At 36.6% G+C, this 14,639-nt stretch overlaps 1 protein-coding gene across 10 annotated transcripts in view; it reads left to right on the top strand.

Annotated features, from left to right (window-relative positions):
• NRG1 (neuregulin 1) overlaps window positions 1-14,639 on the top strand; it is a 973,831-nt gene that overhangs the window by 605,401 nt on the left and 353,791 nt on the right. The window lies entirely within an intron of this gene.

Here is a 14,639-nt window from a genome sequence, read left to right as displayed (position 1 = left end):
ATCCAAGGTTTTTGGTAAACAAGAAATGGTTTTAATGTTCTGCCTTAAATAAATTGAGGAAGGTTAGATGAAACAGTATTTGCAAGATTTCATGTTGTGAGGGTGTTGAGGGTGATGGGTGAAATTAATGAGTCTGAAATGGTTGTGAGGACAAAGTTGTTTTTAAAATGTTACTTTCTCAAAGAACTCAGAAACTTGAAACTCAACAAGTGTGAATATAGGAAGGCCTTTTCAAAGCGAGTCTGTGGGCATTCTCATAGATGTACATGTGGCTTTTTAGGATCACACCTAAGCTGAGGGCTGCATTTGTATGTGTTCCTCTTCCCCTGATCAGCCTTTTTTTTTTTTAGTTTCAGGTGTACAAAACGATGTAATAGTTAGGCATTTCACTCATAACCCCCCGCCCCCAATCTATTGCCCCTCTGACATTGTATATATCTATTACAATTCCATTGACTCTATTCCCTATGCTGTACTCCCGTGATATATATATATTTATTATATACTATAATTATATATATATACATACATATATATGTATATATGTGTGTGTGTGTGTGTGTGTGTATATATATATATATAAAATTATAGTTGACATACAATATTATTCAGCTTCAGCTTCAGGTGTACAGTGCAGTAGTCAAGCATCTACAATGTCCATGAAGCATTTTCCCTAATAAGACATGTGCCCATCTGGCACCCAGGGTCCTTATAGCCGAGTAATACTCCATTGTATAAATGTACCACAGTTTCTTAATACAGTCGTCTACTGATGGGCATTTCAGTTGTTTTCTAGTCTTAGCTATTGTACATAGCACTGCAATAAACATAGTATGACATTCTTTAATGAAGTTGTTTGACATCCAAGATGCCACCTGGTAACTAGGTTGGAATCCTGTGATCCCATCTTTTGCCAATTACTTCAAGAGGTTATTTGAGTAATCTTGTACACCTACTTTCCTTTTAATTATTGCTTCACAGCTAATCCTACTCCAAGAATTAATTCCCTTCTCATATTTACCTAGACATCCTCTTTGAGCCCTTTCTAATGTTTTTTTGTTTGTTTGTTTTTCCATCTCAGTTTCATCTATTTCCTGGTTATTTGCAGGAAAACGTCTTCTCACACCACTTTCTGATCAATTTCATTTTGTGTCTCCGCTCTTGACCATAAAATAAAATTTGTCATGAACAAAGATAAATGCCTGAATGTCCCTAGAAATACTTTAAAGTGGAACAAAGAAACCAATGCCATTACTCTTTTTGGGTCTTCTCAAATATTTACCTTTACCTTTTCATCCCACGGGAGTGCAGTCTCTCTCAAATACCTTAGGTCTATTTTTCAGTCAAAATACTAACAGATTTTTATGTCTTGTTCATGATGAATGATTTTTTTGTGTGTTGTTTTACATTTTTGTACACTCTGAAATCATGAGTTGCATTTACTTTCAGAAAACAAAAGAAAATGCTTTTTGGCTGTTTACTTATATTTTATAGTGTGTTTTGAAATTCTAACTATAGCATCAATATTATTTTCTGCAATAATGTAGCATATATATAGATTTGGTCCATATAATAGATAAAATAGATTTCTGTGTTAATCCAGACCAACACACAACCACTATCTATCACATGTCTTTTAAGGGACTATGTATTCCAAGGTAAAGCAACTGCTTTAAAAGTCACATTTTAAACAAAGCGAGTTCATATGTTGCATTATTTCCAATTTCCAAAAATGATTAATTTGAGAAGATTGGAAAGGGAAAAACAATGGTTCAAAACAGGCCACCAGACTTTTAGAGCAGTGTACAAATCTCACGCATCTTTGTATCCTAGCAGAGTGCACTTAGTAGATATTAATTCTGTGTAGGATAAATCAGTTTGTGGGTAAATGAAGTGAGCATCAAAGATGTTGGCTTTCTCTGCTCTGAATAACCCTTCTGAGTTGGACTTCCTCTTGCAAACCAGTTGAAAAATGGCGATTGGCTTCCTGAGTTCACATTTTATATTGATGATCTTTGAAGGTATCATCAATATAACTTAGTATATTTTAAAGATATGTTGTGAATCAGAATCCCATTTGTTTACATCTATGTTTCATCTTTTAATGAATCCACATCCTTAGGGACAGGGCATATCTTGGCAGACCACATAAATATGCACATTTTTAATCTGCCCCTTAATAATCTATTTTTATAGAAAGTCATTGAATTTATGACTAAATTCCTAAAAAAACCCTTTCTCCAGATTCTGATACCACTTCCACATTTATAATAGGGGACTGTTTATACATCCTGCAAAAGAGAAAAAAAACAATAAATAGGAGAACTGGTACACTATAAATAGTATTTGAGATATTACACATATGGTAAGCATGAAGGAGAGTTCCTTATCATTTTTTTATGTCTCCTGGCAATTGTTTTGGAAACGTCACAGAATAGCCAGGGATAGAAGAGAAGGGTAGGACAGGGTATTAAAAAATATGAGAAGAATGAGAGGTGCTAGATTTTCTAAACAATGCATATGAGGTGTTGCATGAATACAATATGAGCAAAGTACTCTTCGTATGTGCAACAGGCAGCATTTGGATGTAGCACAGGGATAGACAAGTAAGGTGTCCTGGAGGTGTCCGGCTGCCAGTGTCATGTGAAACCTTCATTAGTGGTCTTTCCTGACCCCTGAACTGACTCCATGGTAGGCTGCTGGTCACGTGTTCCTTCAGGGCTACTGGGTCCATGTTGGCTTTCCTTATTAGCCATCTCCTTTCTGATTCTCTGCTTTCTCATGATCTGACTATTTGCAGTGACAGGACTGCAGCTGTCAAGGTGCAAATTTGATTTCAAAATGGATACTATAATCAGGTATCCTCCTTTATAGGAGTGTACTTGAATGAGCAAATCTTCTTCCTCCAGGATTTGGAGGAAATGGGATAAAGCATTTCAGCAGAGAAAAATAGAAGTCATGGGCAGTAGCTCTCCTGTATCTCTTCCCTTCTTCGGGAAATCAGCTTTTAAAGGATTTCAAAATGTACCCTAAGTGGTCCCTACGCACCATCCTATCTTCTTTCCCAATCCTGCCATGTGGTTGCAAAGGACACAGAAAGTAAACACTGCCATAAACAAACAGAGAATAAGAAGTTGTAAGAATGCAACAGAATATGTTTTTTACATGAACTTTGACTCTTAGATCCAAACATTCTCCTTCTGTCTTTCCAAATTTCCAACGTATTGACAAGTTTTGTTTTCTGGGTTGGGTATAAACTCTTTCTCTGTAAGTTCATAATTCCTGTTGGGAAAATTTGGATAGAATTCGTCCCTTCTTACCCAAATAAGTGATGACTTATCTTTGTTAGTTTACAACTAACAAAACTCCATGTGTGATTAGAAAGACGTAAAGTAGATGAACACCTGTTTATATTTAGTTAACGAAGATGTGGAATTTTTCTAACAGACTGAAAGTTTATTCTAACAACATTTAGCACTTGGCTTGCACATACTAGGTGCTCATTAAAAGTCTGATATGGAGACTTGGATTCTAATCCTGGATGTAAGACTATTTACCCTTTCTAGGCCACTGTTTTCCCTTTAAAATAAGAAACACTAATAACTATTTTAGATTATGTATTATTATGCTATATATTACTATAACTGATATAAAAATATATTACGATATATAACTATTAGAGTACCTTAGATTTTATTATGTATTGATTCTTTGAGGTCAATGACGACATCTGTCTAGAAAACCTACCTCTTTGCCCCAACCACTCAGCGTTGTGCCTTTCCCATAGCAGATGCTCAGTAAATATTTATTAAATCAGTGTTGTTTGTGTTCAAAGAGAATGTTTAACCTCTTACTATCTCAATTTCCGCCTCCACTTTCTTGGTCTCATGTCCACTTTTAGTATATTGACATCCTTAGGCTCTCTTTCCAGGAATCTAAAAGAAAGTTTTCTTTTGGTACTGGGAAATGTAGCTTGCTTTTTTAGAGAAATTATTTAATGTGGATCAGCATATCTCAGGTTAGCTTCTTATCCCCATGTGCACATATACATACACATAATTCATTTCTTCTCTCTTTCCTTACTTGGTAATGCTGTAAGAGTTGACTCTGGACTTACTTCTTTTCCAGGAATTCTGAACTAGGAGTCCATGAACTCCTGGGAGGGCTTATGGCAGGGCTTGTGAAACCCACAGAGGGGTTTCAAAGGATCCATAAACTCAGGTATTGTATGAAATGTTTGTGCCTTGTTATGGAAAGAGGATTGGAATTTTTTTTATTATATTCTCTAAGGGTATTTTGACCTGTGAAAAGTTAAAATCCACTCTACTAAATGAATAAGATCTAGTCATTTCAAAAATCCTGCACTCTCCCCTCTGTAATTGCCTCAATTTCTCTAAAAATCTTTTATAAGCTAATAAAGAAATCCTATTTACATTTCTAATTCTACCCTCCAACATGACCAACTTAAGTGTGTACCTTAACGCTTCCCGACTCACCCCAGCCAGGAAGCCCGTAACTCATATCCATCAATCAATATCCTCTTTACATTTCCATATGCTACCATATCCTGCTACCCTGACACTGGGCAAGTAAACCCCGTTCATATGTACCATGACTTATGAGAAATTGCTGTTTTTACCACTTGAGGTAGGCAATGCATGTCAAGGATACCAGCCTTACTGGTGGAGAAGCCCATTTGGAGGAATAGTAAGAAAAAGGAGAGGTAAACAGTAGTGTAACAGAAGGGACACTAAAATAATAGTCAGGGACCACTCCTGAGATTGCCATTAACTCAACTGTAGATATTAAGGAAGTGATTCAGCTCTTTGGCTTTATTTTCTCGTAGACTGGTGCAGATATTGAGCAGGATTCTCTCTAGTGTCTTTCAGCTTCAACCTCTATAATTGTGTGATTTTTGTTGGCTGATGTTGGACAAGTTAGTGGAAAGTCTTAAAGCCTTAAAGAAGCAAGATTTTCTACTTTAACAGGAAATGGGCAGGAAATTAAACACATTCAAAATATTGACTGAATAAAGAAAAGAGCTACTTTAATGGACAGAAATAGTTAATATTTTAAGTATTTAAGTAAATTATTATTAAACTTATTAAGTAAATACCTCATTTCCCCCCAAAATTATAAAAAGTATAACTCAATTCTGATTTGTTTCTTTAAAAGATGGGTTTCTTAAAATTTATAAATTTCTGAAATAAACAAATGAGAATAGCCTAGGCCTCGTCCCTTCCCCGAAAATGATAATGAAAAAGAATAAAAACTTACACTACCTAAGAAAAAATAATATAAAGCTGCAAAAACTAAAACAACATGATATAGCACAAAATAAATAAATGAAATAGATTCAAAAGTCCAAACTACCTGTTGTTAATAATAATCATAACAAAAAAATTATACTAATTTTTCACTTAAAATAACAATTAAGAAAATAAGCTACTAACTAAAATGATTTTAAATTCAAAATAATTGGATGTGTAATAAAAGTAAGGAGTTTATAATTGTAAAGGCGTAGTAGTGTTACACTTATATTATTTGATAATTGTGATAATTTATTATAACAATACAATAATAATTTAATTATTATCATAATAAAAAAACAAACAATCCAATAAAAATAGGTAAAATATTTGAACATATACACTTCATCAAAGACATATGGATAACCTAAAAGCACATAAAACTATGTCATACAACTAATAATTAGGGATATGAGAATTAAAAACACAATATGATTCTCCTAAATACCTATTAAAATGGCTAAAATTTAAAAATCTGACTATATCAAGTGTTCGGATATAGAGGAACTGGAACTCACATACACTGCTGGCAAGAATAAAAAGAAAAAAAAAGAATGCAACCGCTTTTGGCAACCTTCTTAATAAGTTAAACATGCACCTCCCAGCCATTCCACTCCGCAATATTTACTCAAGGGAAATGAAAGCATATGTCCATGCAAACACTTGTGCACAAATGTATCATAACAGCTTTATTTGTAATAGCCAAACATTGGAAACAGCCCAAATGTCCATCAGTAGGTGAATGGATAAACAAATTGTGTCATGTACATACAATACAATACTCCTCAGTGATAAAAAGGAATGAACTACTGACACGTGCTACAACATGGATGATACGAAATAATTATGCTGAGTAAAAGAAGCCAAAACAACAACAACAAAAAAGAAGAGTATATACTATGTAATTCATTTATATAAAATCCTAGAAGATGCAAACTAATATATAAGGAAACGTGATGCAGTTATTCCCTGCAGACAGTGGGTGGGGAGATTGATTTAATCTAACAATTTAAAAGATAAAAGAAACTATAGAAAACTATGCAGTTTTTTATCTGATCTTGAACAGAAAACCCTTTCTAAACATAAATACAAAGACAATTTTTAAAGTAAAAGGATGATTGATTTGACTTCATAAAAATTGTTAAAAGTTTGCATTAAAATAAATTATAAAATTAGTAGCCACATAGAAGAGGGAGTAATATTTGCCATAGATATAAGAGAAAAGTTTCTATCCTTAATATATAAAAAGGTTTTTTAAAACAATAATTACTTAATAGAATCTCCCTATTTTAAAAGAGCAAATATGTAACCTAGTGTTTCATCAAAAAAGAGAAGAGAAAGAAAAGAAGGGGAGGGGAAGGGAAGAGAGGCAAAGGGAAGAAGGAAAGTAAAGAAGTAGGGAGGGGGAGAAGGAATCAAGGGAATTTAAAAAATTCTTAGCAAAAAAGAGATCCCCCCTTCTCGGTGATGCCTCCAAGGTGGTTTTATTTTAATCTTTGAATTTTTCCATGTTTTCATAGTTCCGACAGTGAACTTGAGTGATCACAAAAATAATCTACAGAGTAGACAAGTTCAGTGAATTCAACAGTGTTAATGGTCTTTCGGATGAAGGAAGTGTTGCAGAATATGTGTCTTGTTCAAATGAAAGCAGAGACGAGGTGTGTGTGTGAGAGAGAAAAAAAGAGAGAGAGAATGAGAGAGAGAAAGAGAGAGAGAGAGAGAGAGAGAGAGAGAGAGAGATTGAGAGAGAGAGAGAGAGAGACTGAGATTATGACTAGCAGAAGTAATCGGGGCTTTAGAAGTGGGACACAAGTCTCATCACTGGACCGTACTCCCAGGGGGGCAGAGGCAATCACTCCTATGTGAACTGAGACTGTCCAAGTACAAGGCTGAGAGTTGGAGACGAGGGCGCATCAGAAGTGTCTTCTTAAACAATTGGTGAAAGGTACAAAGGGAACGATTGTATATCACTTTAAAATATATGAAGAGAATTGCTAAAAGGTTCACTACAAACTGCATTTCCTCATAATTTGTATTTTCCAACTCTTGGTTCAAAACACAAGTGGTAACTAGACATTGACTATGTCGTCAACATTATTATCAGGCGACATAAAATCATGAAACATCATCCTGAACTTTAAGAAATTTGGAGTCTGCCTGGGAAAGTACGCCTCACAGGGAATAATTAGTAAAGCCGTTTCTTCCAGATCATCGTGGGGCAGAATGCATTCTAAAATGAAGAGATTAAAACCTTCACAGGAGCACATGCTTTCCACATCTAAGGCAGTTTTTTTGAAGAGAGAAATGTTAGGACATTAGGAGGCCTTTACATTGCAAGGGGAGCTCTGTTGGTGAAAAAAGCGAGCATCCAATGGATTAAGTCAACATGTAAATATGTATTTTTGGAGTCTGCAGTGATTTCACAGGATATTAAATGTTGGTTTTTATGACTATGGTTTAAAATCATGGCATGTTTTCTCAGTTTCATGAAGCTGGCTTCATGGGAAGAACATCATGAAGCTGATGGTGCTTTCTGGAGCAGCTGAGCTCCAGTCCAAGCCTTCTGATCTTGCTCTGTAATGAAGCCACAGGATAGAAATTTTATTGTTCTGTATCCTGACCACAGCATTAGCTACGTGTTGTCAGCAGAGAAGAAATAAGTGAGAAAGAAAAGAAATGATTTATAAAAATCCTCAGAATTCATAGTCCCAAACTATTAGCTCAACAAAATATTTAGAACTACACAGAATAGCAAGAGAGAAGATAACATTATCTTATGATGAAATGCTAATGTTTTAAAACAGGGATAAAAATCAAGAAGGTACATAATATATCTCCCATGTACTCTTTGTCTTCACTATAAATAGACATGAGTTAACATATGTTTGAAGATTCATTTCCCTTTTATTGAACTCACCCAACAAAAGGTGTGTTTTTTTTCCCCCCAGCATGTCCTGCTTTTATAAACCAAGATCTAATTTGACATGATTACGTAATTGTGTGGCCATTTGTGCCCTTCATCTTCTTTCTCCTTTCTATAAGGTAGAGGATTTCTTTCTTCCCGGAGCCTTATAGAATATAATTCACTTAATAGCAATAATAGTTTTCTACAACAACTAACTCCTCTATTTACTAAATTGGTATTAAGGACCTATTAGTTGGCAGCCACTGTGCCAGGCACTGGGAATAGAGAAAGGAAAAGACACATTCCCTTCTTTGGAGCTGTTAGCCTAGTGGGGGATTCAGACAATTAAACAGATCATTTAAAAAGACAGTGTGATAATCACAGAAAGGTGTGGCCGACTGCCAGTTGCCGACTCCAGTATAACACTTCCCAGTTTTCATTAGAAACAGCACCCTTAACTGTGCCCAATTAAAAGACCAAATTTCCCCCTGCCCCACCAACTCCTCTGTAGATAGATGTGCCTATGTGACTAAATTCTGGCCAACAAGATACAAGCCTAAGTGTTCAATGAGATATCCAGGAGGGCTACTTAAAAGATGACTAAGCCAGAAGAAAGGTCCTCTTAGCTTTCATCCCTTCCTAGAAGGCTAACGAAACAGCTGGAGCTACAGCAGCAATCCTGGACCTGAAAGTACTAGAAGGTTAGACTTTGTAGAACCACCGTATCAACTCAGACAGTCTCCTGCTGACTTGTTTGACGTGGGAGAATAAACCGTTGTGCATTTACGTGTAAACCTCCACAGCTGGATCTCTGACCATCGCAGCCAAAAATAATACTGATAGAATGACGCTTAGGAAAAAAACATGGGAATGGCTCCCCGCTCTGTCTTGGTGGGGGAAGCTCAGACATGGTGTTCATGTAGAGGTCACATTTAAACTGAGACTTAGGGATGAATGAATGAGGAAGGTGTGGAAATGTGTGTAAGGAAGAAGGAATACCATGTGAAGATCTGAACTGGAAAGAAACTACATTAAAGAAGATCCGTAAAGCAGGAGTAAAGTAGATTAAGAAGAAGAACCTGGCAGGAGATAAGTCTGGAAAATCTCATTGATGCTCCATTTTTCAGAGGCCATCTTACAGATATTAATAAGTAGCTGCAGAGCCTAGCAGCGGTGTAGAGTAGAGATATAAATTTCGGAGACAACAATATATAGATTGTTTCTAAAGTCTTGGTAATTGATGAGGTCACCCAGAGAGAGTATTTCAAGTTAGAAGAGGACCAACGACAGAATCCTGAGAGCCAACAATTAAAGGTCAGATGGAGAGCTTCCCCATCTTCTGATTTAAAAATCTATATAAAAATAAATTTTAAAAATAGAGGGAGAAAGAATATCCATATAGTTCAGTGTCACAAATCTAAGAAATCACTGGGGCAGAGAGCAGGGGTGAGGTGGGATTTCTTTTGTTTTGTTTTGTTTCTAAATAACCAGAATGGCTTATTGACACAAGATTTCAAGGAGGGTAAACAACCCTCTTTGCAGTTTTGCCCTGCTGGAGAGACTGGTGGGTGGACCATTAATTAATATTTACAAACAATATGAACCTACGTAAGCCCCTAAGATCCTCAGATTCATTATTTCTGATATGGGAATAATAACACTTACATTTTAGCTTTGTATGAAGTTTAAATAAGAGATGGAAAGGGGTATATAACTAGATAAGGAAACCATACCAGAGTGATTCACTCACTCTTTAAAACTGATTGAAGCTGAGATGGAAAATTATCACATATGCAGATCAATCTCAGTTTGTCAACCTCTCCTCTCAACTATTAGTGGTATACATTTTTTTCAAGAATTTTTATATTCCTGGACATTGGTTATTATTACCCCATGATAGATAAGCCTAGAAGAACAAAATGTTCCTTGGTGAGGTCCTTGTACTTTGAGGATTTACAGTGAAACCTGAACTGCAGAGCTCCCTTGCATGGCCTTTTCCAAGACTCTTGCGAGGAGTCTGAGCCATGTGTTCACATGCTTACACATTTCTGCAAAATTTGCAAGGTAAGATGATTAAATGACAATTAATTAAGACCATGGTCTCTTCCCACTCTGATTTTCCTTTCAAAACATTCATTTTGTGTAGGTGGAGTTGGAAGGGCCCTGGGCATTTTGGAATCAGACTGAGGGAAAGTTGAGTTGGAGATACATTTATTTGGCCCTTAGTGAGATGTCTAGTAAAGTTACTGCAAGATGTCCCAGAGAAGGAAAGGCTTCCAGAAACATGCTAAAAGCCCTGTGCTGACTCACACGGCACCATGTGCAGGGCCAGAGACTTTACCGTGATTGGATGTGTCCTTGTGCACCAGGCTTCAGTGAGATATGAGCCATGAGGGGACAAGTTTTGAAATATATGAGCAGCTAACCTGTGGAAAATTCTACCAGGCATCAGACATGTAGAACTGTGACCAGAAGATTCAGTTCCATTGATGTCTAGTCAAAATGGAAATTCTATTCTGTGAGGCATATACATAATTAATTCAGTGTATGCAACTATAAATTTCCCAAATGCTTTTTTTTCTTTTTCAGTGGGAATTTCAGGAAATTAAATTTAGCAGAATCCCCATTCTTGTAGAGCGCAAACCTCTAATAGTACCATAAACTGTGAGTATGTTTGTAACAACTAACACAGGAAGAATTATGACAGAAGTTTCTTTCTTCAACATCTTATAGTTTTCAGAGTTCCCTCAACTATCCTCAGGGAGTTCACAGTTAATGATATGATCAGCCTGCCTCCAGTTCCAGATGGTTGGAATGGAAAACAAAGGCTAAATGCCCAAAATATGAGATTTTGACTGGTGATTTGGGAGCAGGGCTGGCCCTTAGCACCTCTGTGACATATATAAGAACTAAAAGCACTCAACTTCATTTTAGAGAGTCCCAGATTTGATCCCAGCTTTGCCACTATGTGTATGATGTTAAAAACTGCACTTGACTCTCCCAAGCTCTAACGTCTGTCCTTATGCATATGACAGACTGTTCCATACCTATTGTGAGGGCAAAAGTAGCTTATATACATAAAACACATGCCATATTTATTGTAAGGCTCTTCAAATGTAAAATCTGATTACTCTTCATCTTCTCCATCATTGCCAAGGAGCCAAGGACTTACTGCTATGCATGTACTCTCATTTCAGAGAGACATGTGCACAGCCTGAACAGGCAGACAGCATGGTGCCATTTCAGAATGCTATTATTAAAATGTGTGCTTGGCATTTCTTAAGCCGACAGGCTGAATGTATTGAAGGAGTGGCTAGAAGAGAATGACCACTGGTGTCAAGAGTCACCGCTGGCTCTGAACTTACATATCTCATTGAACCAAATGGAAGACCTGCAGGCATCCAGAAGCCACTTACTTAATAGGCTTTGAAGCACGCAGAGCAGCCATGTGTCATTATGCTCACTTTCCTTGGAGAAGTAGTAAGCCTTCCCTTCTCGGAACATACGGCAACTGCATGAAGGGACTCCTTGTATCATTAGTTTCTTATCCCATTACATTCCCAGTGATATGTATGCATCCCTTTTTGATGGGCTTCCTCCAAAATTGTCTGATTGTCCTTCCCTTTAATCCAGAGCTGCCTTACTTGGGTATTTTCCCTGAGTGGTTCAAGACTTCTCCTTAAGTAGCCTTAGGAACTCTGAGATAGTTGCTGCTTTCATCCTCTTTCAGGGCTTACAACCCATGAATGGTTTCCACTGGTCTTAGGGAAAAATACAAAATCAAAATTGTAACATAGCCTTCAAGAGCCTACATGGTCTTAGCAATACCTAATTCTCTAGCTTCATCTAGAGCTGCCCTTCCCCTCACTTAGCTCTCCACTCGCAGCTTCTCTCCCTCCCCAAGCCCTCGCCTGACTCTCACATCACACAGACTGCTCTCTGTGCCTAAGATGCTTCCTACCTCCCTTCATGAAGCTACCTCCCACTCACCCTCCAGATATGAATCAGGCCAAATGTCCCTTTCTTGGAAATGCCTAGTGATACACTTCTCCAGATTTGGTTAGAACCCGCCACTCTGGCCCACTGTAGATTGGACTATATTGAATTGCTAGTATTAAGTCATTTTGACCTACCAAGCCATCAAGCACATATGGTTCTCACAGCCCCGTGCATCATGGTCCTCGTCACAATTGTTATTATGTAATTACTTGGGTGTTTGGTTAATATCTGATTTCCTGATGGATTATAAACTCAGAGAGTAGACATCATTTCTATTGTGTCTATTGCTAATCAGCACACAGTAAATACTGCCTAATAAACATTCATTGAACATTACTTATTCTACAGCACACATGTACTTTTGCCAATATTCATGATATATACAGAATGTGAAATGTTGTATACAGGGAAGTGCTATTTAGCCAATTAGATTTTCACTGCTTTATTTTTTAAGGCTTCAGGCATTAAATGTCATTATCTAATATTTTGCGATACTCTTTGTAGTTCTTTGGCCGCAATATTTCTTTTTTTTCTTTTTTTTTTTTGGTTATGATACTACATTGTGCCTGACAAGTACATCCTGCATGTACCATGAGGCTACTAAGACAACCGCAATCTTTTAAGGTTCCTTTTCTTCTAAGATAACTCTCTCAAGTAAAGATTCTCTCCTAAAGAAGAGTAGAACTTTCCACAATCTTGTGCCAAGTAAACACTCTCAGATTACAAAACGAAAGATGTTGCAAAATACTTGAAAAGATAATTTATGAAGCAGAAGTTGTACAGATGTCATGGAAGTTCTAGTGAAAAATCAGAAAAGATTCCAGCATCAATTTAACTCCTTTCAAGACAGCAAAAGCGCTTTACATGTGACAGACACTCGTGAGGACATTGGGAGGCCACAGCCCTGATTTCCAGATGAGGAAGCACGGCAGGTCTCCGACCACAGCAGAGGGGCCCTCATTAGACCAATCAAGGACCACACATGCCCTGCGCCAGGCTGAGAGCACAGGGGGTGTGCAATTAATTCTGCCCGTGCTGCTGATGTTTCAGTCCATTAGTCTGAGTGAACCCTGATCATCTGTATTCCTCTCAGCGCCTCGTAAACATATGCCTCCTTGTCTGAATCTTCACACTTTTTCCATATTGTAAAATGTCTTCTTAAAGTCTCATTACAAACTGAAAAACAATGCTTGGTTAAGAGCAACTGAGATGACATTCACCTCAACCACTAGCTTCTCGGGTCCCCGCTTCCTGCATCTCTCAAATGGGAGAACAATATATATCTTACCCCTTACTATATTGTGAGCATCCTTTGAAATCATGGCTGTGTAAGTGCACTGAAATGCATCAATCAGTACACAAATAGAGAGGTTTCCTATAACTCATCCCCTGAAGAATTTCCTTCGACTCCAAAGGTATTTACTTGCATGTGGGTATAAAGCTTAGAATACTGGTGTGATTTCTCTAAAGAGAGCATAATGCTTCAAGTCACTAGTCCGAGTGTCTTTTCATAGATGAATGTTTTTTTGATAAATAACTCATCCTGAGTGTTAACTTAGCTTAACAACTAGCCAAATAGTCCTTTACTGGAAGAAGATTAGCAAATAGCATTTTAACAAATGATTAAAAAAAAAAAAAGTCTACCTTTCTGTCTCTGTCTTTGTCTCTCCCCTCTCCTTTTTTCTTGAAGTTATTTCTGTTTGTTTTTTTTTAAATAATGATTTTCCCATTAAAAACAACTCATGAGCCTTTCAAATTAGTCCAAAAATGTAGAATTCAAAGATATAAAAAAGATAAAGAATAATCTTTTATCTGGGGTGGGGTGGGGAAAGTGGTTGTCTGTAAAAGAGAATAAGGAAATTATGAGGGATTATGGAACATTTTTATATTTTTATTTTAGAAGTTACATTACTAAATATTTCTGTTAATCTTGCAAAGCTGCACATTTGAAAAAAGGGTGAGTATTACTGTAAATGTATTTTTTTTTTAATTGAACAAAAAGAAACCCCTATATTCCCATCAACCAATGACAAGTGCTATTAACTTTGGCATACTTCTGACTGGTCTTTTTTATTGATAGTGCTTGTTGTTTTTAAATGAAATTATGATCATACAGTAAAAACATGTACATATATATATATGTGTACATATAGAGATAGATAGCTAGATTAGATAGATAGCTAGATAGATAAATAGATAGATAGACCGACAGATAGATAGATAGATAGGTAGATAGATAGATAAATAGATAGATAGATAGATAGATAGATAGATAGATAGATAGATAGATAGATAGATAGATAAAACTTCAAAACACAAAAGGGTTAATTCTTGCAGCTTGTACAAAATTCAAGAGTACAAGAAAGTATACTATGAAAAGTTCCTTCTCACGTTGTCCTAAGACATTTAGTTGCCTTCCAGTTTTG

The sequence above is a fragment of the Rhinolophus ferrumequinum genome, chromosome 4, assembly GCF_004115265.2.
Source record: "Rhinolophus ferrumequinum isolate MPI-CBG mRhiFer1 chromosome 4, mRhiFer1_v1.p, whole genome shotgun sequence".
Classification (NCBI taxonomy): Eukaryota; Metazoa; Chordata; class Mammalia; order Chiroptera; family Rhinolophidae; genus Rhinolophus; species Rhinolophus ferrumequinum.
The sequence above is the reverse complement of the archived record's forward strand: the minus strand, read 5'-3'. Positions and strand labels throughout refer to the sequence as shown.